The sequence below is a fragment of the Crocuta crocuta genome, unplaced genomic scaffold (genome assembly GCF_008692635.1).
Source record: "Crocuta crocuta isolate KB4526 unplaced genomic scaffold, BGI_CrCroc_1.0 scaffold343, whole genome shotgun sequence".
In the NCBI taxonomy this organism is placed as follows: Eukaryota; Metazoa; Chordata; class Mammalia; order Carnivora; family Hyaenidae; genus Crocuta; species Crocuta crocuta.
In genome coordinates this window covers 3,326,364-3,348,312 of record NW_027532679.1, presented here as the reverse complement: position 1 = coordinate 3,348,312, position 21,949 = coordinate 3,326,364, and the positions used below count along the sequence as shown (strand labels likewise).

Genomic DNA, 21,949 nt, shown 5'->3' with positions numbered 1-21,949 from the left:
GGTAGGAGTAGGGGAGTTCTTTTGTATGGCACCTGAACTCATTAAAATCCTAAATTCCATAATTTTACACTACCATGTGCCACAACTGAACAGCCTAATTGCTTACCGTCTTTATGAGAACCACAAATGGAGCAAGAAAACCAGGGAACAGGTGGGAAGGCCACACTGGGGTTTGGGTCCAAGCCCTGTGAAGAGGTGGTAACCAGACTAGAACTGGATGATTTTGTATAGTAAGAGATTTTACTCTCTACAGAGGCCTGAGTTTATCCAAGTCAGTGGTGGTGTGAGGTAGGTGTCAAAATGTAGAGATTCCCAAAGTTAGACATCTACTTACAGTGACCACACAGTTGGGGTTTTTAAAGAAACGGAACTACAGGATAGGTACGAATCAATGGCTAACAATATTATCATCACAGGTTCCTGGACACAAATAAAGACTGGATCTTATAATTAAAACAAAAAATGAGTTGGACTTCAAGAAATCAAGCTCCTCCCCTGGCCCCATGACAGGATATGGTGATGTGGGAATTATGGATATGAAAATTCTTTAACATCTGCTCTGTAGACAGTAAAAGCAACTGATTCACTAGAATGACTGACATTTTTGGCATCTTGGTTGATCACTTTGCTTTCCTCACAAAGGAAACTAGTCAAAGGAAATATTGAAGAGAATATTATAGTTTGGGGATTGTGGAAAAGGGCCCAAAAATGTGAAATGAGGAAGTTTTCAGCATTTTTTTCTTACCTGTCAATTCATAGCAAAGACCAGCCTACCAAAGCTCCAATTGTCAGACCCCATTCTAAAGACTAGACAAGCAAATTTGTTTCCTTCACTCAAAATGAAGGAAAAATTTAATATATTTCCAAAATTGAGTACTTCTTCGAAGCGTCTGGAAGCCTGACCCCTGAATATTAAGGGTGCTAGTTGTTAGACTATCAGCCTCATGAGACATGAGAAGAACAAGTTGATGAGATCCAGAAATATACTAAATTGAAAGAGGTTAGAAGATGACAAAAACTAAACAAAACCAAACCAAACCAGGGAAATTGATAAGTCCATAGAGGTTAGCAGTGGACGCCACAGTGAAGAGTTTTCCAGAACCAGGGTAAAAGTCTAATATGAATGAAGTAGGCATTAATGTTAAATGAAGGCTTCAATGGATGGACAGAAAGAAAGACAATGAGTTAAGAAGAAAACTGTTGATGAGATCCAATCTCAAGGAAGAGAGTCCTAGAGGTGGGAGTGGAAAAGGAGTAGCTGTGAGCATCCTGATGATGATCACAATCAGAAGTTGTTGAGAACACTGCTAGTGAATGCTGTCACCTAATTAAAAGATAGAGATGCTGTACCAGAGATCTAGTAAAGGCTAGAATCATGGGTAAGCTCTTACTCCCCAAGAAAACTTTCAGAGTGAGCTCTCTGGCCCGGCCAAAGCTCTGGCTACTCAGTGGTATTTCCAACAGGCACTGCCAAACTTCTTTAGAAATGTGCAGAAAGATCTTTCCATCTCTAAACCAGAGGGACAGGATGTTTCAGGCTAATCCTCTACAGAGGCCTAGGACCTCACACCAAGAACATAGTGTTTTGTATTAGAAATTCACTGAGACAAAGTGAGGTCAGATGGATGTCTGGTGTGCCAGGCACAGTCTGTGGGGGTACAGAGGTCTCTTATTTAAGCCCACTAATTAGAAAGTAAGACTGATAAAGGAGAAGAAACATTAGACAGGGAGTCCTGCTTCTAGCTTTGCTAATTGTAAAACTAGGCCAAAAATTCAAAGTAGGACAATTCTTTTTGTTTACCTTCCTTCCCCAACCCTCTTTTTCTCTTTTCTTCATTGCTCTCAGAATCTGTTTCCAGATACCGGTCCTCACTAAACATCCCAGATATTCCTCACCATCGGTCAGTTCACTACTATGTAAGAACTTACTTAACATTAAGTATTTTGCATCATTGCTTCATCCAACCTTAATGACAATCTGGTAAGGTAGATACCATAATTTTTTCCATTTAGCAAATAAAGAAACTGAGGCTCAGCAAAATAATATAATTTGATTAAAGGTAACCTTGTCAGTGTTGATGCTTCACATCTGGTCTCCAGCCTTCCCGACTTATCCTTTGTTCTTATGGATCTCCTCACTCCTATAAGCCATGGTTTTCTCTTCAGACTACAAGGTTTCTGTTCACCCAACTAATGACTCATGGCTTATTATACTCTGCATAATGGTAATGAATATAAAAGCATTTCATAAACCATAACAATACAAATGTGAAGTCTTATTTTAGTGTGTGTATGTGTGTGTGTGTGTGTGTCTGTGTGTTGCATCCATTTCTGCTTCTGTTTGGTTTCTGTCTTATTACTTTGCCTTTCTCCTAGATGCATTCACCTGAAATTTAGATTCCCCAACAATCTCCTAGGCTAGTCTTCATACATCTGCAGTATGCCTGAGTGTTCCCAGTCCTAGTTTCTTTCAAATTTTGAAATGACCTGGGGCCATTTCTGTGCTAGACCTAGCAGCAAGGTGTTGGCTTGCTGATAGAAATTCTTTATGAAGAATTATCTTTCCTAGCATTCTCTGGCTGTCTCATATGTCCTTATGTCCTTTGCACTGATTCACACTGCCCTTAAATAGGTCCCTATGTACCCCTTTAGAAAGCTTGAAATAGCCTTTCCTATCATATGCTTATATCACCACCAACAAAATTATATTGTGTCCAAAGAAAATGGACACATAATCATAGCTAATACTACTTGAGCATTTACTATATTCCCAGTACTGGGCTAAGCATCTCACATACATTATCTCATTTACTCTCATAATATCTCTGTGAGTTATATAGAATTGTTATCTCCATTCAATGGGTTCCAGAACCAAAACAAAGAATGTACCTAAAATCACACACAATTAAGGCCGCCTGGGTAGCTCAATCGGTTAAGTGGCTGACTTCGGCTCAGGACATGATCTCGTGGCTTGTGAGTTTGAGCCCCATGTAGGGCTCTGTTGACAGCTCAGAGCCTGGAGCCTGCTTCAGATTCTGTGTCTCTTTCTCTCTCTCTCAAAAATAAATAAGCATAAAAAATTTTAATAAAATAAAATCATACACAACTAAGATGCCAAGCAAAGGTTTAAATTGGATCTTATGTATGTTTCCAAAGCCATATGCTCTTAATTAGTTAACACAAGAGATACTTTTTTTTTTTTTTTTTGAGAAAGAGAGAACACAAGCAGGGGAGGGACAGGAGAGAAGGTGAGAGAGAATCTCTGTGCTGACAGTGAGAAGCCCCACGCAGGGCTTGATCTCACAAACCTTGAGATCATGACCTGACCTGAAATCAAGAGTCGGATGCTTAACCATCTGAGCCACCTGGGTGCCCTAAGATAATTTGTTTTTATTCTATGAAATGAATGAAGGCTTTCCAACTTCAAATTCACCAGAAGTCTCCTGACTTCCAGATCAAGCATATTCCCAGAGGGAAACTACACATAGGACACCTTGTGCCCACACTTTGTGGCAACTGGCAACTTGATTCAAGGTCCTGTGAAACTACTGTCTCCTGATCATCAATCCATGCATATTAACACAGGGCTTCTGTCAGAGATTACAGACAAGAGGACTTGTTAATACAACTCAAATAAAAGAACCAAATGCAAGTGGATCTTCCACATGAAGGAGAAAACACACTGGAAGTTGTTCTGTTTTTGTTTTGTTTTTTTCAGTCAATAGGACTCATCTGTTTTCTGGATACAGGAACCCAATATTTAGAAGCCAGTGTGTCCCATTCTATATTTCTGTGTCCATTTCAATACTCCTTCTGCCCATCAGTTCACTCCTTAAGTGACGGAAAGTATTTTAATAAATCCATTCGTGTTAGAGAAACTATATATAGTATATGCATATAAGAGTGTTTGTTTCAATTCAACTGACACTTGAACAAGTGTTCTGAAGTCTGACCTCTTAGGTTAAAACCCCTGCTTCATCAACTTTCTAAGTCTCCCTAAGCTTCAGCTTCTTTACCTGTCGAGTATCATATGAAATAATGGATATAAATTACTTAGCCCAACCTGACCTCCACAGAGGAGCAAGAACACTCAGATGCTAAACCAAAACAAAACAAAAAGAATAAATAAATCAAGGCAATGGAAACGGGAAAGTGGCGATGGGTAGCAAAGCTGTACTTCTCTAATTTCTCTGTCACAGCCAAAGGGAAATTAAAGAAGAGAGAAAGGCTATAAAGCTCATCTTTTCCTAGACCTTCTAAATGGCATTAGAGCTCAAAATGGAGCTTCTGTGAAGGGTTGGCATGTCTATCTCCTTGTCTCTGCAGGTCAGTGGGAAGCATAAGCCCTTTAGGCAAGGAGGGAAATGTTTCAGCCATGGTCAAGAGCCTGGTCTTATAAACCAAGTTTCTCCCTCTTTTGGAGAAGGGAGCTCAGGAAGGAAATGAATAAGTAAACAGAAAGGGATGGAGTGGTGTGAGTTAGTGGAGAGTGTGCAAAATCTGATGTGTTTTCAACAGAAAGCCAGTCTTTCGACTATACATACCAGACATCATTGCCTTGAATGTGAGTTAGGACAATCATGTTGGATAAAACAAACAAGAGGAATAAATAAATCCAGAGCTGTGAAACATTCTATTCTGGAGTCCATGAACATCTCCCATCGCCGGTTCAGCAGTGGCAGAAATCTTAGCATTTCACCGTTTAAAAGCCCATGAAACCTCCAAGTAAGGAACAACTCGTTTCCTGGCTTTCTTTATTACAATTCCTTCTAATTTAAAATTTATAATGAATGCGAGCAATAATCAGTTTGTAAATACTGTTTTTAAGTTCACTAGAGCTTTGCAGAGATATTCCTTCTAGGTAACAAGTATGTGGCTCATTACTCTCTCATTAGCAAGATAGAAATAAAGATGCAAAAAAAAAAAAAAGGGAAGAAAGAAAAGGGAAAAAACACCCACTCCAAAGATATTGTTGAAGTCTAATTGCCTGCATGGAATTCTTAATAATGTTTACTAATGCCTTTGCAGCCTTGCCAATTTTAATGCTCATTCCAGATTCCAGGTGTGACGTCTGTGATCCCTGCTGTGATCTTAGCTAGCGAGTTTAGACACCTAGAATAGCAGCTTTGGAGAGTTTTTAGCCCCATCTTATGTCCCCAGAATGTAATCACACTCAATAGGGCTTTGAAAAGGAAATCTGAAGCTCTGGTGTTTTTACTTAAAATTAAATCTCTAATTGGACAAGGCCTGCCCCTTACCTTGATAAGACATGACCCATCTCAGCCTTCCTCACTGAAGGCAAGCCTCCAAGAGCCGCCCTTGTACTAGACATTGCAAGTGGCTAAGAAGGATTTCCCCCCTTATCTCCTAGAAACTTTGGGCATGGTAGGTTATTCTCTTTAGACACATAGATCCTTTGTAATCTCATTTGGCATTCTGGAACTCAAAAAAACAAATGGAAAATATTTTACTGAGATGAAAAGTTGTACCAAAGATTAGCCTCTTGAATCTCACTGCTGTTAAAGCAAAGAATAGCAACAGGGCTTTCAGTAAGAAATTATAGCAGGTCGGGGTGGGGCGGTGTTAGGGGAAGCAAGGCCTATTTGTTTTGTTTTGTTTTGTTTTATTCTAAACAGCAAATGAGTTATTTAGGAATAAAATTTAGGAAATCTCTCATTGACCCTTGTGAGAAGAATTTTGCATATGAAGAAACTGAGGCAGAGATTTTATAAATTCACTGCAGTTTGGATCATATCCATTGGAGGTTTATCCTCAGTATTCCACCCGGCCACCTTTCTGCCTCTTTCTCCTCTCCTCTAAGAAGCTGAAATGGCCTTCCTAAGCCCATAGGGTCAAGGCTGAGTGTGAGGCTTTCATTTTGGGAGTTAATATTGGGATGCAAACTTAAAATGAACTTATTCCATTTCCTTTATGCCGGTGAGCCTTTCTCTTACAGCTTTATAGTTAGAATGGAAGGAGGAAAGGGGGAGGCAGCCCTAAGTCCATCAAAATTCCTTGCAATTCTACTGTTTAAAGAAAAACTTTTGGAACTGACACTTGCAGGAGTCTGCTGTTGATTACAGCGGGAAAGCAAGCAGAGAACTGTGAATAAGGTCTTGAAACCAGGTTCATAAAAAAAAGATTGAAAAAGTTATAAAAAGCTATAATTTCAAAACCATCGAGAGAAAAATCAGACATTGTGCCCATATCTAGAATTTATCCCTCAGGCAGGCCAAAGCCTCCAAAGGGCAACCAAAAGTACCTGTCAGCCCAGGACAGTGAAACAGACTTGGGCTAAGGTTCTGCCTTCAGCTAGCTGTGTGATCTTTGGCAAGGTGTTTAACCTCTCTGAGCTTCAGTTTTAGGATCTATAAAATGAACAGGTTTAACTTGAAACCAGGTGAATTCTGCTGCTCAGATTTGAACTTTCACTCTGCTACTACTTAGCTGTATAATCTTATGCAAATTATTTAACCAGAGTGTGCATTGGTTTCCTAACTTATGAACTAGAAATAACTATACTATTTCCCTCACAAGGCTGTTGTGAGGACTAAAGGAAAAATAATATAGGTAGAGGGCCCAGAATGGTGCCTGGCATGCAACAATCAATAGACACTGGGTGCTGCTACTATTAAATGCTGTAAAATGGCTGTAACTCATTGAAATCAACAGATGAAAGAAGGACAAAGCAGTAATCTAAGCTGATTTAGCTTTAGGGTGAAAAGCTTCTGATTTCCTGATGAGCTGGGCTTACCACTAATTGACTGTTCCAGAGACTCAGAAAGGCTGATCCTTGCTTCCATGAAGAGGCATTTTTACCTGCTCCTCTTTCAAAACACACCTGCAGATATCAAAGGTTTTTTTTAATTATTATTTAAAGGCTATAAGTTTTTATTTAAGAAATTTCACATGTGATTCCTTCCACTCCCGATCACCACAGTTCCTCCAAAGTCAGAATCATAACCTTCAAAGTAGCCCTTTTATTTTTTTAATGTTTATTTATTTTTGAAGGAGAGAGAGACAGAGCATGATCAGGGGAGAGGCAAACAGAGGGAGACACAGAATCCCAAGCAGGCTCCAGGCTCCAAGCTGTCAGCACAGAGCCTGACACGACTCAAACTCATGAATGGTGAGATCATGACCAGGACCAAAGATGGATACCCAACTGACTGAACCACCCAAGCGCCCCTAAAATAGCCCTTTTATAATGAACTTTCAGGGATCCTGGGTGAACTAGTTGGTTAAGCATCCAACAGTAGATTTTGGCTCAGGTCATGACTTCCCAGTTAGTGAGCTTGAGCCCCACATCAGGCTCTGTACTAACAGCATGGAGCCTGCTTGGGATTCTCTGTCACCCTCTCTCTGTGCCTCTCTCTCACTCTGCCTCTCTCTCTCTCTCTTTCTCAAAAATAAAAAAATAGGGGGACCTGTGTGGCTCAGTCAGTTGAGCATCTGACTTCGGCTCAGGTCATGATCTCATGGTTTGTGGGTTCAAGCCCCGTGTCGGGCTCTGTGCTGACAGCTAGCTCAGAGCCTGGAGACTGTCTTTGGATTCTGTATCTCCCTCTCTCTCTAACCCTTCTCTGCTCATGCTGTCTCTCTCTCTCTTTTTCAGAAATAAATAAAACATTTAAAAATTTTTAAATAAATAAATAAACCATTTAAAAAAAAAAAAAGGAACTTGTGTTCAATCCAGTTGTCACTATCATTCCAGAGTTTTTTGCTTGGGCTTCTTTGATCTCCACTTGAATATGAACAGAGTTCAAAAATTCCCCACCTGTAATCTTTGAGATCCAATTTCTTTACTTTAGGGCCATGTTTAGGGTCGAAGTAGATGAATCTCCCTGGTTTTTAATTTCAGACACCCTCTAAACATGAGTGAGTTCAAATCATATTCACCCCTAAACTATCACACCCAAGAGCTATACAAATTGTTGGGATACACCAATACCCAAGATTTTAAAAATTTGACTCTTATATCTTCTCCAGAGTGTTAGCAGATAGATGTCTTGTAGTTCTTTCCACAGATCTAACACATAGTTCTGTGAATAAAGGAAACCACACATATCCTTTATGAGGCATTTCCAATGATGTATGTCTACAGAAAAAACCCCTTCAGGACAGACCTCAACCAAAGTTTAAATTCCAGGTTCCCAAACCACACTTGGCAAACACCAACTCCTTTCCTGGCCTAGCTCTCTTCAGAGGCTGTCTGCATGCTCCTTTCATAGAGAAATGTCTAATTCTAAGCTGGCTTTTTCAATTCATTAGCTATATGATCTTGACCAAGTCATTCCATTTCTTGACCAATTTATTTTTCTGGGAAACACACACACACACAATATAACATCAGCATCTTGCATGGTTCTAGAGATAGCCAATTAAGATAATAAAATGCTCACAACTACCATTTATTGAGCAACTAGGAGGTACTAGGCACTGTACTAGAGATTTTACATATGTTATTTCAGTTAAATAATCCTCACAACAATCTTAAAAGGCAAGAATTAAGTAGCACTGTCAGTTACCAGTTGCTCAGGTCACAATTCTTAGAGTCATTTTTGAATCTTCTCTATTATATTCTATACAAATCCATAAGCAAATCTTGGCTCTACCTTCAAAACAGATCCAGACTAGTTCTCACCAATTCTATCTCCATCATCCTTCCAGGACCACTGCAATAGCCTGGCCTGCTAACAAATGTGCTTGGCTCCCAATTGTATCTGCTCACTACCAGGAGCCACAACAATCGTTTTAAAAATGTGGGGTGCCTGGGTGGCTCAGTGGGTTAAGTGTCCGACTTCGCCTTAGGTCACGATCTTGCTCTCTGTGGGTTCAAGCCCCACATCGGGCTCTGTGCTGACAGCTCAGAGCCTGGAGCCTGCTTCAGATTCTGTGTCTCCCTCTCTCTCTGCCCCTCCCCCTCTCACACTCTGTCTCTCTCTCAAAAATAAATAAAACATTAAAATGTTTTTAAAAAAGAGAGTGTGAATTAGGTCCATAGTTTACAGGTCAGCCTTTGCTAACATTTCCAGGGACCAGAGCAAAAATTCAAATGAACGTCCACATACCATATTTAATACTTTTTTAAGTTTTTAATCAAGATAATAAAGTGTTTTTAAAATATTTTTTCTGTTATCTACTTGATAAATACATAAAATGGCGAGATCTAAAAATATATCTAAATCGGGACGCTTGGGTGGCTCATTTGGTAGAGCGACCGACTTCAGCTCAGGTCATGATCTCATGCTTCATGGGTTCAAGTCCAGCATCAGCCTCTGTGCTGACAGCACAGAGCCTGCAGCCTGCTTCAGATTCTGTTTCTCTCTCTCTCTCTGCCCCTCCCCTGCTCGCACTCTGTCTTTCTCTCTCAAAAGTAAATAAACATTTAAAAAATATATATATACATATATGCCCTTAAATTGACTAAAAGTATAAATCTATGATTTTTAAATGCTCAAAAATTGTCAAAATATTAAAGACTATTCAACTTAATTGTTATTATGCATATTTGGCTGTTTGGATGAATAAGAAGTAAATATGTGGATAAATTATGACTTATTATGCATTTACTCCTTAAGTTTATTCTTGTCTTAATTTTAACAATATTAATCATCATGTCATAATAATCTAGATTTTCACCTCATTATGTTCTTTTGATAGCAATAGTCTAAAGTATTAAAAGGTAATTATATTCAAAGCACATATTTTAGTAAATTTCCATCAAATGATTTAATTAATATAAATAAAAAGAACAAAAAACTTAAATTTATATGTTTGCAAAAATGCTATTTTTATCCTGAAATATTCAAAATTATCTATTAAAATTAAAAGCTGCAAGGTTAATTATATTAATGAATGTCAATATTTTAAATCAAATTATTTAAATAAAGATGAAATCTATTTACTTTTTTGAAAAATTAGTTAAATCTATTAAATGTTATTATTGAAATGAAACCATTTGTAAATTTTGGTTGAAAGGTTATCTAGTCACCAGTATAAAGATTCAGAAATATGCTACTTGGAATTTCTGGGTGGCTCCGTTGGCTGAGCATCCAACTTCAGCTCAGGTCATGATCTCACAGTTCATGGGTTTGAGCTCCATGTGGGGCTCTGTGCTGACAGCTCCTAGCCTGGAGCCTGCTTTGGATTCTGTGTCTCCCTCTCTCTCTGACCCTCCCCTGCTCACACTATCTCTCTCTCTCTCTCAGAAATAAATAAAACGTTTTTAAAAATTGAAAAAAAAAACGTGCTACACTTCACACTTTTTGCCACTAGATACATATAAAAATACAGATACAAATTGAAGAATAACATGGATTTCTTACTAATACAAAACCTTCCTCAGCCACCCCATGCAACTGTGTTCATGAATAGTTTCAGAGGCACATTTTGGAATTTGAGGTAAAGCAAGGAAATAGATGCTTCACGCGGCTGGGAAATAATTTTGCACTTCATTATGCAAACGTTGTTTGATATCTGAGGGGAAGAATTTATCAAATTAACTTGTTTTTTCTTTTACCTAAAGACTTCATCCAGTCAAATCCTTGCCACACACCAAATCTGTGTCTATTTACAAAGTCAGCAGCAGTATAGCATTTGGATACATTGTTGACCTTTTGTTTTGAGGACATAGGGCAAGAGATGTGGGAAAGTGTTCCTCTGGGGACTGAACAGTGTTAGTTCCAAGAGTGGATGTTTCAAGTTTGGGTTGCTATGTGTTAACACTGAAGGCTGATTCACAAGGAATGGAGGCCTGTGTGTTTGTTAATAAATTGATGCTTTCTATGATTGTGGCATGTAGAATCCTCTAATGCTCTTGCCTGGAGATAAGGGCAATACTGCCTCTAAGTTCACGTATGATCTGGCTTCTGGGTATCTCCCCATCACATCTCTTGTCACTCTCTTCCGATATCATACCAATTCAATGTGATTTGCCTTCTTGCAGTTCCTTGATCACAACAGCCATGTTGAACACTGTGGTAGGGTCCCCTCAAGAAAAGGAAAAAAAAGAAAAGAAAAAGAAAAAAAAACCTCAAGGGAACCTGGTTATACGCATACGTGACAACATCCCTCATGACCTTGTAACATGAGACCACTTAATCAGACTACATGTATGTATGTTACCATATATGGGAGAAAAAGAAGTAAAAAATATATAAAAACTATGCCATGTGGCGTTCAGGGCTCAGTTCTTCCAGTACGAACCCAATTGAGCGGTGCGGGCAGGAACAAAGTTGCTCCCTGAAAAGAAAAGCCTAGGTGTCATGACTCTGTGAGAGAATCCTGCTAAACACCTTCAAGGACTTGTAGTCTCCTCCATCTGGAGTGTCCTTCCTCTAGATATTGATGCAATTCCCTCCCTCCAGATTCTATGTTTCTGTTCAAATATCTTCCTCCCTCCAGATTCTGTTTCTGTTCAAATATCTTATCAGGGAGGCCTCCCCTGAATCCACTATCTAAAACAGTATTTTTAGCACTTTCTATCCCCTTACCCTACTTTATTTTCCTCTTCATACCTTTATCTGACATTTCTTTATTTCCTGCTTTTCCCAGTAGAATGTCCCACTTTTGTTCACAAAATACAGTATAGCACATATGCTTAGTTATATGGGAAGCACTCAATAAGTCTTGATTTTTTTGTGTGCTCTTCTTGTGTTTTTTTGTGTTTTTTGTTTTGTTTTGTTGCTAGTGGTGATGGGTTTGGGGGGGGTGGATTTTGGTTTTTTTGGTTTTAGTTGGGGAGAGATGTGATGGCATCGTCTTAGATGGGATTTCTTAATCACTGTGAGGAACAATTGGTTGTAGTTTCCCAGACTTGAAAACAGCAGAAATGCACCAGGTGTGGGTCTGACTTATTACCCCCAAATGAGGGAGAGAAAACATAGATGACTAATAGCATCTCAAAGTCATGGGAAGGGAGTAAATAACAACAGCTATTAACTTTAAGGTGAGGTGGCTTTTGCAAGGGATCCACAACTCCAGAGGTTATCACTGTTGTATCTAGTTAAGTGATTCCCTGCACCCTCCCCTCCTTAGCTACACCCTTTTCTCTTATAAGAGGATTGAGGTCACCTTCCTTGCTGTCTACATTGCCTTTTTCCTTTTCCTACCACTTACTGGAGCATTGAGCATATGCCAACCACTGTGCTTAGTGCTTGCCATGTTCTGCTTCATTTAGTCTTTACACCAACCTATAAGCACCTGCCATTGTTATCCACATTTTATAGATGAGGAAGATGACATTCAGAGAGAGAATAACTTCTTTCAAGGCTAGCAAGTATAAAGCCAGCTTTCTAAAACAGTTTTGTTTCTCCCTGAAGTCCATGCTCTTAACCACTATACCTTCTGCTTCCCCAAATTCACTTAGATTCTTCACTTCAACCAGTGTTCACCAGAACCTTCTAATAGAAGGCTGTGGTAGGTGCTATGGAGACACAGGATAATAAGACATAGTCCATATCCTTAGATTGCTTTACTCTAAAAGGCAAGATTTTCACATGCCAGACCAAGAACAAAGACTACAGTATATGAGTTTTGGAGACATGAGGCATGGATAATAAGTGCTCTAGGAAAATGGGGTCGGGGTTGGGGGGGCGGGGAAGAAAACATAACATCAGGCTTTAGTAAGGTGAAGAAGTTAAGAGGGGTGAACATTTGAATCTTACTCCAAAATATAGCAATACAGTAGAATACTGCTCTCTCTCTCTCTCTCTCTCTCTCTCGCTATGTACAGAGATACATGTGAGAATGATGTTTTCATTTATTTATATATTTAGTTACTGCACAAGATTTATTGATGTCTTATCATATGCCTGGAAAACTGTTGGGTTCTTGGCAGATGAAAATAAGTGCTTTGCAGGGAAAAAGTAAATGCCCAGTGAAGAGAAGAAATCTGGGCCCAGTGACGAACGAGAGGCTGCCTTCCTGGCTCCAAAGATCCCATTAGAAAAAAAATGTGTTCAGCATTCTTTCTTTACTGCTCAGACTATAGGAACATTTTGTAATCAAGAACCACTAAGTGTACCTTGGAGAGCATCCATCCAGTACCAGGTCAGATTTCAGAGGTTCTTCTTTGAAACTGCCCTGGTGAGACAAACTATAATAGTCAAAGGAGCAGGTTTGAATCTTGACCTCAAAACATGAGTTCTGTGTCCCTCGTTTAACAACTTACCTTCTCTGAGCCTCATTTTCCTCAATTATAGAATACAGAAGATAATCCTCACTTCACAGGATTGTAGTCCTCACTTAAATGAGATAAGATCTATAAAAATGCTGGCACATAATTGGAGCCCCCAAAATTAATAGTTCCTTTCCCTTCTCCATTTTTCTTAGAAAGTAGTTTCTTGCTTTCTGAGCAAGGAAGCGTAAGGAATTGTGGTCTGATTATTTCTGAAACTGTAAGTTTCTTGATTTCACCCACCCCTGCCAAGCGATTCCTACCATTTAAATTCCCTTTCAAGGTCATATCCTCCCTGAGCTCTCTCCAACACACCCCTCGCCCCCAACTCACCCCACTTACCTTCATCTGTCTCCCAGATTCAAAGCTTCAGCTTCTCTACCCAGGGTAAGAATCTGCATCAAGTCTTAGACCTATTCGAGCTCCTGTAGCAAAATCATTATAATGGGTGATCCCCTGCTTTCCCCTGCAATAATCGGGCTCCCTCATTGGGATAAATGACTTGGCCATCAGGTTTATAGTTTGCCCATTTGGGAACTGGATTATTGCTTCATAAAACTGTGCTACATGGTACTATTATCATTTAATTATGTTGTCTAAAGAAAAAAAAAATAAAGATTGCCTTTTTGAGCACTAGTCTCCAGCACCACCTTAAGTTTTGTGGGAACTGACTCCTTCAGCACATTTCCTGCCCTCAAAAATCTTTAAGGGTGGAAGGTCATTCTGTTTGGCATGCTCTCCTTTGCCAAGCACCTCTCCTCAAAAGAGTAGTTTGATCTCTTTTTTAACATGCTATTTCAAATCCCCCAGAAAGATGTACTAGACTTTACGGCAACATTTTCCTTCCCAAAAGCATTATGTGTCTCATGGTCCTTTATATACATATACATATACATATACATATACATATACATATACATATACATATATATATATTCCAACACTCAGTACTAGAACTGAATTTCCTTATATGCTAGATAATTGTTAAAAAGCACCTATGGAAATTGTTTGTCCATATCCATCTAGTAAAATGGCAGTAGTTCACCCCTTAAAAATTTTTTCTTAATGTTTTATTTATTTTTGAAAGAGAGAGTGAGAGAGCAGGGTAGGGTCAGAGAGAGAGGGAGACACAGAATCTAAAGACAGTCTCCAGGCTCTGAGCTGTCAGCACAGAGTCCGACGCTTGGCTCAAACCCATGAACCGCAAGATCATGACCTGAGCTGAAGTCAGATGCTCAACCGATTGAGCCACCCAGGTGCCCCAGTAGTTCCCCCCTTAAAGATCCATTCTTTTGGGTTAATTTATTTTGTCTATTACAATTCACTCGCAATGAAAGATGTCAGAGGAAGGGTGGAGGGGGTGAGAGTGCAAATGAAACAGGATCTGCCTTTAGTTGATTACTATGGAACCTGACTGGTGGTATTCACTGGCTCAATATCTCTCCACTTTCAATGGGTTTGAAGTTTTTGAAAAGCTGTTATCCTGGGAGGATTAATAAAGTCAGTTTCATTTCCATTTTAGTACTAATAAATTTATCATGTCTGATAGGATCTTTCAAGAGACAATGCAAGTAATGATGATGGGAAAGCAAAGATGAAATGCTTTATGCTCAGCTCCACAAAACTGCTGTGGTTCAGTGCAACTGTGGATTATACACCACAGTTGTGTATAACGTGGACCCATGAACTGACTAATAAGACTTTGGGGAAGAGGGAAGTCAAGAAGGGTTTGAATAGCTCGTCACTTCAAGGTGCTTAAAGGCAGAGTAGAGTTTGTATGGATCTGAGGAGAAAGAAGAATATTCCTGAAGAGGGAAATGATGTAAGGTAAAGTACAAAGAATAAGCACAAGCTGTGTGCTGGATGGCTTCCTAACTGGTCTTTTGCCCTCAATATGGTCTCCACACTGCAGTCTTGGTAATCTTTCTAAAACACATTGATGATCTTCTCTTGACCCTGCTAAAATCCCTCATCATCTTCTCATTGCACTCAGAATAAACTCCCAAATTCCTAGTACATGGACCAGGCCCTGTGTCTGGTACACCCCTCTCTCTAGCGTCATCTTGCACTGTTTTCTCCTTACTCTCTTCTCTCCACCCATAAATGCCAGAAAACACAATAACATCTTAATAATGGCTCTCTCGAGGTCATCAGTTTATGGGTAATTTCTGTATTTCTTTTTGCTTGTCTTTTAGTTTCTAAATTTTCTACAATGAACCAAGATTATGTTTTTAGTAATAATAATTTTTTAAGGGGACAGGAAGTGGCTTAGGAGGCAAGTTTGCCAATAATGCTGGAGGCTTTCGCAAGGGCAAGTAGGATAAAGGCTAGCAAAGAACAGGAGACACAGAGCTGCAACAGCAAAATGGCCCAGAAGTGACAGAAGTCAGGGAAGTCCTGGGGGCAGAACACAAAGTAAGGCAAAACTAAAAGAAAGGTAACATGTGACACCTATTCTTGGGAAGGCATTCAGAAACATAGGGAAAAGACAGAGCAATGGTTTGGGAGGGAGGCAGAATTAAGTCCTTTATGTGTTGTTTTAATTTGATTTGAAGATTCTTATCTTGTTTAACTTTTATAAATTAAAATTGTTTAAGTTTATATTTATTATTTATTTTGAGAGAGAGAGAACACATGCATGCACCTGCAAGTAATGGAGGGGCAGAGAGAGAGAGAAAGAAAGAATTCCAAAAGCTACAAGGTCACGACCCAAGCCAAAATCAAGAGTTAAGGACGCTCAACTGACTGAGCCATCCATGAGCCCCTGATTGAAGATTCTTAAATTTGTCTGCCTGTTAAGTGTAGCACTCACCAAGAGCACTCCCCCTCTCTGCCTATATCATATGTGTCTTCTCAGTTGTTGTGTAGGGATGATTTTCAAGAGTTACAAAATATTTTAAACAAACTTTGTTTTCAACTTCAGCCAGGTTCCATTTTATTAAACAAATAAATAACTATCTGTAGATGAAACTATCATAAGGATGAAGGTGGTTGGGAAAGGTCCATCTATTATCAACAAATGACTCAAGTCTCCCTATGTCCAGCCTGCTTTATTATTTGTTGTTTCTCTAATTCCTTTCAGCCTCTGGATCTCTATATTGACACTAATCCACAAAAGTGGTTCCCAGTGACCTCTGGAGGCTTTTCAGTCCAGCTCACAGAAATTCTATGAGTTAGGGGCTAGATAAATACATATTTTCAAAGAGCATTTCCCAGGGGTCTCAGGAGTTGGCAAGGGTTATTTAATTACATCATAAAGAGGCTAAAGAAATCGATAGTTGGTATCTTCAAGCTACATGAAAACTCCAAGAGCTAGCTAACCGAAATCTTATATTTAGAGCAGGAAGCTGAAGCCATAGGGGGTTAGGATCTGCCCACTGTCCTCCACAAAATGACAGCTGAGCTGTGTTTGAGAACACAGGTATTCAGTCTCTCAATCCAGTGTTCTTTCAATCGGCCATCATTTTTCTGACAGTGCTCCTGACCAAAACAAACATCTCTCTCCTAGCCCTCTAGAATTCCAAACTTCCTGGAGAAATGGGTCTGATGGAGTTCTCTTTAGTATTAGTATTATGAGGTGCCTGGGTGGCTCAATTGGTTAAGCATCAGACTCTTGATTTGGGCTCAGGTTACGATCTTGCAGTTTGTGAGTTCAAGCCTCATGTCAGGCTATGCACTAACACTGAGATGCAGAGCCAGCTTGGGATTCTCTCACTCTCCTCCCCACTACCCCCGAATAAATAAATAAATAAAGTTTTGAAAAATCCTTTAAAAAACCTGTCTTGAAAATGATACATGGCCACAAGCAGAATAAATTCCCAACATTGTTGGAACCAGAAGTATCCCTCAGTATTATCTGCCTGTATCCTATGTGATGTATACCAATGAGATCTCTATACGTAATGCAGTAAAATGGAAGTACACATTAATTAAATGTTTTTAACAGTCTACTGAGCAGCACAGCTACTTCTGTGATTGGCTGGTTTGTTGGTTGGCTGGTTGGTTGGTTGGTTGGTTGGTTTGTCCAGAGCCTCAGAGCCAGATCTCATGCTCAGGTGCAAACAGCTGGTTGATGGATAGCCATTATGTCCCCCCGCCCAAGTGTAGTGAGAGGGGTTTCCTCACTGCAAGCAGCAAAATCCTGCCTGAGAGCCCTCCCTAGTTCCTTTCCTTGGCCCCTTACAGCCGTTTCTAGGCCCCTCCATAGTCCCTTTGTATTTGGTCCTGCTTCTTCGGACCTAGTCTTTCTTAACCCCTAGCACCTTCTCAGATGACCAAGTGACATCATGAGGTCATCACAAGCCATAAAACTGCACAACTGACTCTAAGGAAGCAGCCCTGAGCTACAGAAGAGCAGAGGATTTGCACCTCCTAAGAAAGAGATGACCTGATTTGGAGGGTAGGGGATGTGCCTTAGCTATATGCACCTTTTCATTTCAATTGGTCTTGTTATGACACAACCCAGACATCCAGTCACTGAGAAGAGACAGCCTAAAAGTAATGTGATATAACTGTTGTCTTTTAAAGGGTGAGCAAATGCATTTAATGATTAAGTTACTCAGGCTTTGATGAGAGAGCACCTGGACCTTGAGGAGAATATGGTCCCAACGTCATAAGGAGGACTTCCAGTAGGTTAGCCCCATCCTCTGCCACTTCACCCTTTCTCTTCCATGAATTCAACCACTTCCAAAGCCCGTTACCCATCAAATGGAGGCTGTGGTTTGGATAATAGAGTCCAAACACTAGCAAGTTCAAATGTCGACCTGGGTCAGTCCATTACAATAGACATAAGTGGCAACAAGGTTCCTAAGCATACTTAAATCTGACATTGGAGGACCTGCAACCAGGCGCCAGCTCACAGAATATCAAAACAAATAATCAAGGATCTTTAGTCATGAGGATGGTGACCTCGTACCCCAGATTTATCTGATTTCATGTAGTTCTATTATTTTCAGTAAGTCACTTGATTCCTAAATTATACCTCATGTGTATGCAAACATGAACCAGAAACCAGAATAGTGTAGTGATCAAGATAACACATTTGTGAGTCAGAAAGACAACTGTCATTCATAAGCTTTGACTCTGATTAAGTCTTTTAACTTCTGTAAGCCTCATCCATAGAGTTAGAGTAAGCATATTACTGATACTTACCTGACAGGATTGTGGGAAAATTAAAGGAGAAAAGTCATGTAAAAACTAAAACAGTATTTACTCAATAAATATCAGGCATCATTATATAAGTAGACATGATTTTATTTTTAAACCTTTTTGAGATCTTGATTAAAAATAAATTCACAAATTAGGGGCACCTGGGTGGCTCAGTTGATTAAGTGTCCAACTTCAGCTCAGGTCATGATCTCATAGTTCATGAGTTTGAAGCCCACATTGGGCTCTGTGCAGACAGCTCAGAGCCTGGAGCCTACTTTAGATTCTATGTCTCCCTCTTCCTCTGCCCCTCCTCTGCTCATGCTTGTCTCTCTCTCTCAAAAATAAATAAAATCACTTGAAAAACTTTAAAAAATAAATTCACAATTCAAATAACACTTTGACCAAAGGATCTAATTTTTGGTTTGAAAACTAGTCATAGTAGATATAGATAACTGGAAGAATCAAGATGTAAAATGTAAATTAATCAACAATGCTCTTCTCTATTAAGTACATCATTTCTGTAGGACTCTAAACCCATCCATCAATGTCTTTTTCTCCTTATAAAAAATGCAATGCCATAGGGTTTAAAAACAAATCAACAAGGAAATATAATAACTGAACACAGGTCAGGAGAACTTGACCCCAGGCCTGGCTCTGCCATTAGCTGAATAACCTGTTCCTGACACACTCTGTGAGATTAGGTGGACTCTTCTATAAGACAAGGGTTTTGGAATGTACCTGAAGGTACTTTCCAGCCCTAAGGTTTCATTGATCACTCTTTCAGTGATTCTGTAAGACTCGCAAATGGTAGCAAAGGTTCTGACATCAGTGATTGACTTCTACTCTTGGCTGTGCAGAAGGCTACATGCAAGATGACAAGCAAGTATCCAGACAAACATGGGATGGGGTAAGGCGGCACTGACAAACTCTGCGAGGCATGCTATTTAATCCCCAGGATGGCAGTGTCCTGGGCTGAGTCTATAAAGCGGTAGTTACCTCTGCAGCTAGACCCTCTGTCCCCAGAAATGAGGCCTCCCCATATCCTATCAAGAAATTACCGATATCCTCCTGGTACATGGAGTGTTGGCAGTAAGGGAAATCCTGGCTCTAATCCAGGCCATGAGACAAACCTCATCAATATGAGAGTAAACCCTCAGCTTATCCCAACATCATTGTTCCTGGAAATAAAACTATCATCAAAATGTCTTCAAATGGAGTGCAGCTGTGATGCAGTCCTTGAAAGTATGCCAAATGAATGCTTCTCCAGATGCAGTCCTCAACCATGAACCAATAGCAATTATTATTACTTCATCACAACACCAAGAACCTGTATGAAGCCTCAGAACTCTTTTAAATATCAATCAATTGTATGTGCATCAAATTTAAAACCTACTTGTCATAACTAATACAATTTTAAGTTGGATATAAAATAATATATATACAAACATATAATATCAGCTATGCTTTTTTTAAGTTTATTTATTTATTTTTAGAGAGAGATTGAGAACACAAGCAGGGGAGGAACAGAGAGAGAGAGAGAGACAAAGAGAGAGAGAGAGAATCCCGAGCAGGCTCCACACTATCAGCACAGAACCCAATGCAGGGCTTGAACTCACAAACCATGAGATCATGACCTGAGCCAAAATTGAGTCAGTCACTTCACCTACTAAGCCACCCAGGTGCCTCTAAGTATGCTTTTTAAAACATGCTAAAATGCTAAGATTATCTCTGGGTGGTAGAATTGTGGGTCTTTCTTTTTACTCTCTTATATTTTCCAAATGTTCTGTACCTGACCTGTATTACTTTTAGACTCAGAAAAAAAAAAAAATAAGAGAGTTTAACAACAACAAAATTGCCTTGACTGCTCTTTGACAATGTTTGAGAGAGACTACCAAGCTTGTCCACTCATTTGGGAGATTAATTTGAATGAATTGAATGCTATATTGAATTTGTTCATTTGAAATGTCATTCCTATGATAGTTTAAATCGAAGAGTAGTGTAATATTGCCAGAAAAATAGAAAATCAGAAACTCTAAATTCTACTCCTAGTTCTTCCCTCTAACTAGCTTGAGATTGTGACCAAGTCATAGCTTCTTTGGACCTCAGAGTGTGGGACTAGAATCAAATCGCCCATGTCCAAATCCTGCCTCCTCTGCCTTCTACCTGTGTGACCTAAGGCCAACGACTTAATCTCCCTAAGCTTCAGTTGCCAATTCAGAAACTGGGAATAATAATTGTCACTGCTTCCCAGGACCATTGTAAAGATAAAATAAGAGAATCTATGGAGGGCTGTAGTCTCATGCCAGGCACTCTGGAAGTGCTCAGGGAACATTAGCAGGAATCATTATTATTACCTTTCCTGTCCCAAAGCAGAAGGAAAGCAAACATGTTCTTGAGGGGGACCTTCCATGAGAGGAACCATGTCTCTGCTCTTCAGTGCTTTGCCAGAGGCCTAAACAGTTCTTTCCCCACAGAAGCCCAAACTCTCCACAAAGACCAAGTTCTTTCGGCCTTCCCTTGACATTCGCTCTTCCTCCTAAGCAGCCTCTGAGATCACCAGGTTTTCCTGGGGGACAGGAAGGGGTAAAAAGAAAGCATGTGGTGCCTGCTGACATCCATAGAACATCAAGATGACCCCTCCTACCTTTAAAAGAAATGGTTTGCATGTGTGGCCCAAGACAAAGGAGCAATGTTGACTTTTATTTGTTAGACACTATCTTGTATCCCCTGAGTTCGTTTGATGAATTGTTTGGGGTAGATAAAATAGCCCTGTTCCCACTCTCCCCAATTCTGCCACTAAGAGCAGATTAACAAAAAATGTGCACTTCACATCGGAAAATGCAGCCCTACAAAAACAGTTCTTGAGGGAGAATTTTTTTTTTTGGTCCCTGCTGATAATGTTCCCACGCTTTGTGAACAGCCCATGCTGGCCTGAACTTGGGGTCACCTTCTCTCATTTGGAAGTGTCAGGAGGACTTAGGGTTGAAGACCCTACACACAGTTTGCAGCTAATGCTGCAACAGATGGAAGACAGGCCCAGGAAACCCATGGGGAATGCAGAAGACTAACTCCCACCCCCTATGTGACCGATGAGCCTACAACAGAAGAGGAAGGACAAGAGTGACCTTTGGCTACAGGAAAATAATGCTCAGAAAAAACACAAATAACAGTTGCAAAAGGCTGTATATCCCAGAGGTTAAATGCATGGGCTTTGAAGTCCAACAGACCTCGGTTCCCATTCTTGGCACTGCCCTGGACTCAGGCAGGCAACTTTGCTGAAACTTAGCCACACAAGGGAAAGGAAGATTGACCTCACAGAGTTGTTGTGAGACCTAAAGGAGTTGATGGAGACCAAGCACCTGGAGGGTGAAAATGGTGACTTTATTAATAACATGTATATCTTTGATAGAGGTCCTTCAAATTGAGTAGGAAGCATTTTACCACAATAACATTCCCTTAAAGAAAACTCTGTTTTCTTTAAATAGAGTTTAAACAGGGCCATGGAGAACCAATGCAACCTTTGCACATGGTTTGCACTCTGTAAATGTAGCTGATATATTAAATTATAAAGGCTGATGATTATTGAGCAATACTATGGACCAGGCACCATTCTAGGTGTAT

The 21,949-nt window shown here is 39.8% G+C and overlaps 1 non-coding gene across 1 annotated transcript; it reads right to left on the bottom strand.

Moving 5' to 3' along the window:
* Window positions 1–8,002: 8,002 nt before the first annotated feature.
* LOC144245415 (small nucleolar RNA SNORA18) lies at window positions 8,003–8,132 on the bottom strand. Its single transcript, XR_013339254.1, has one exon. It is a non-coding gene; the product is annotated as a small nucleolar RNA SNORA18 (small nucleolar RNA).
* Window positions 8,133–21,949: the final 13,817 nt, after the last annotated feature.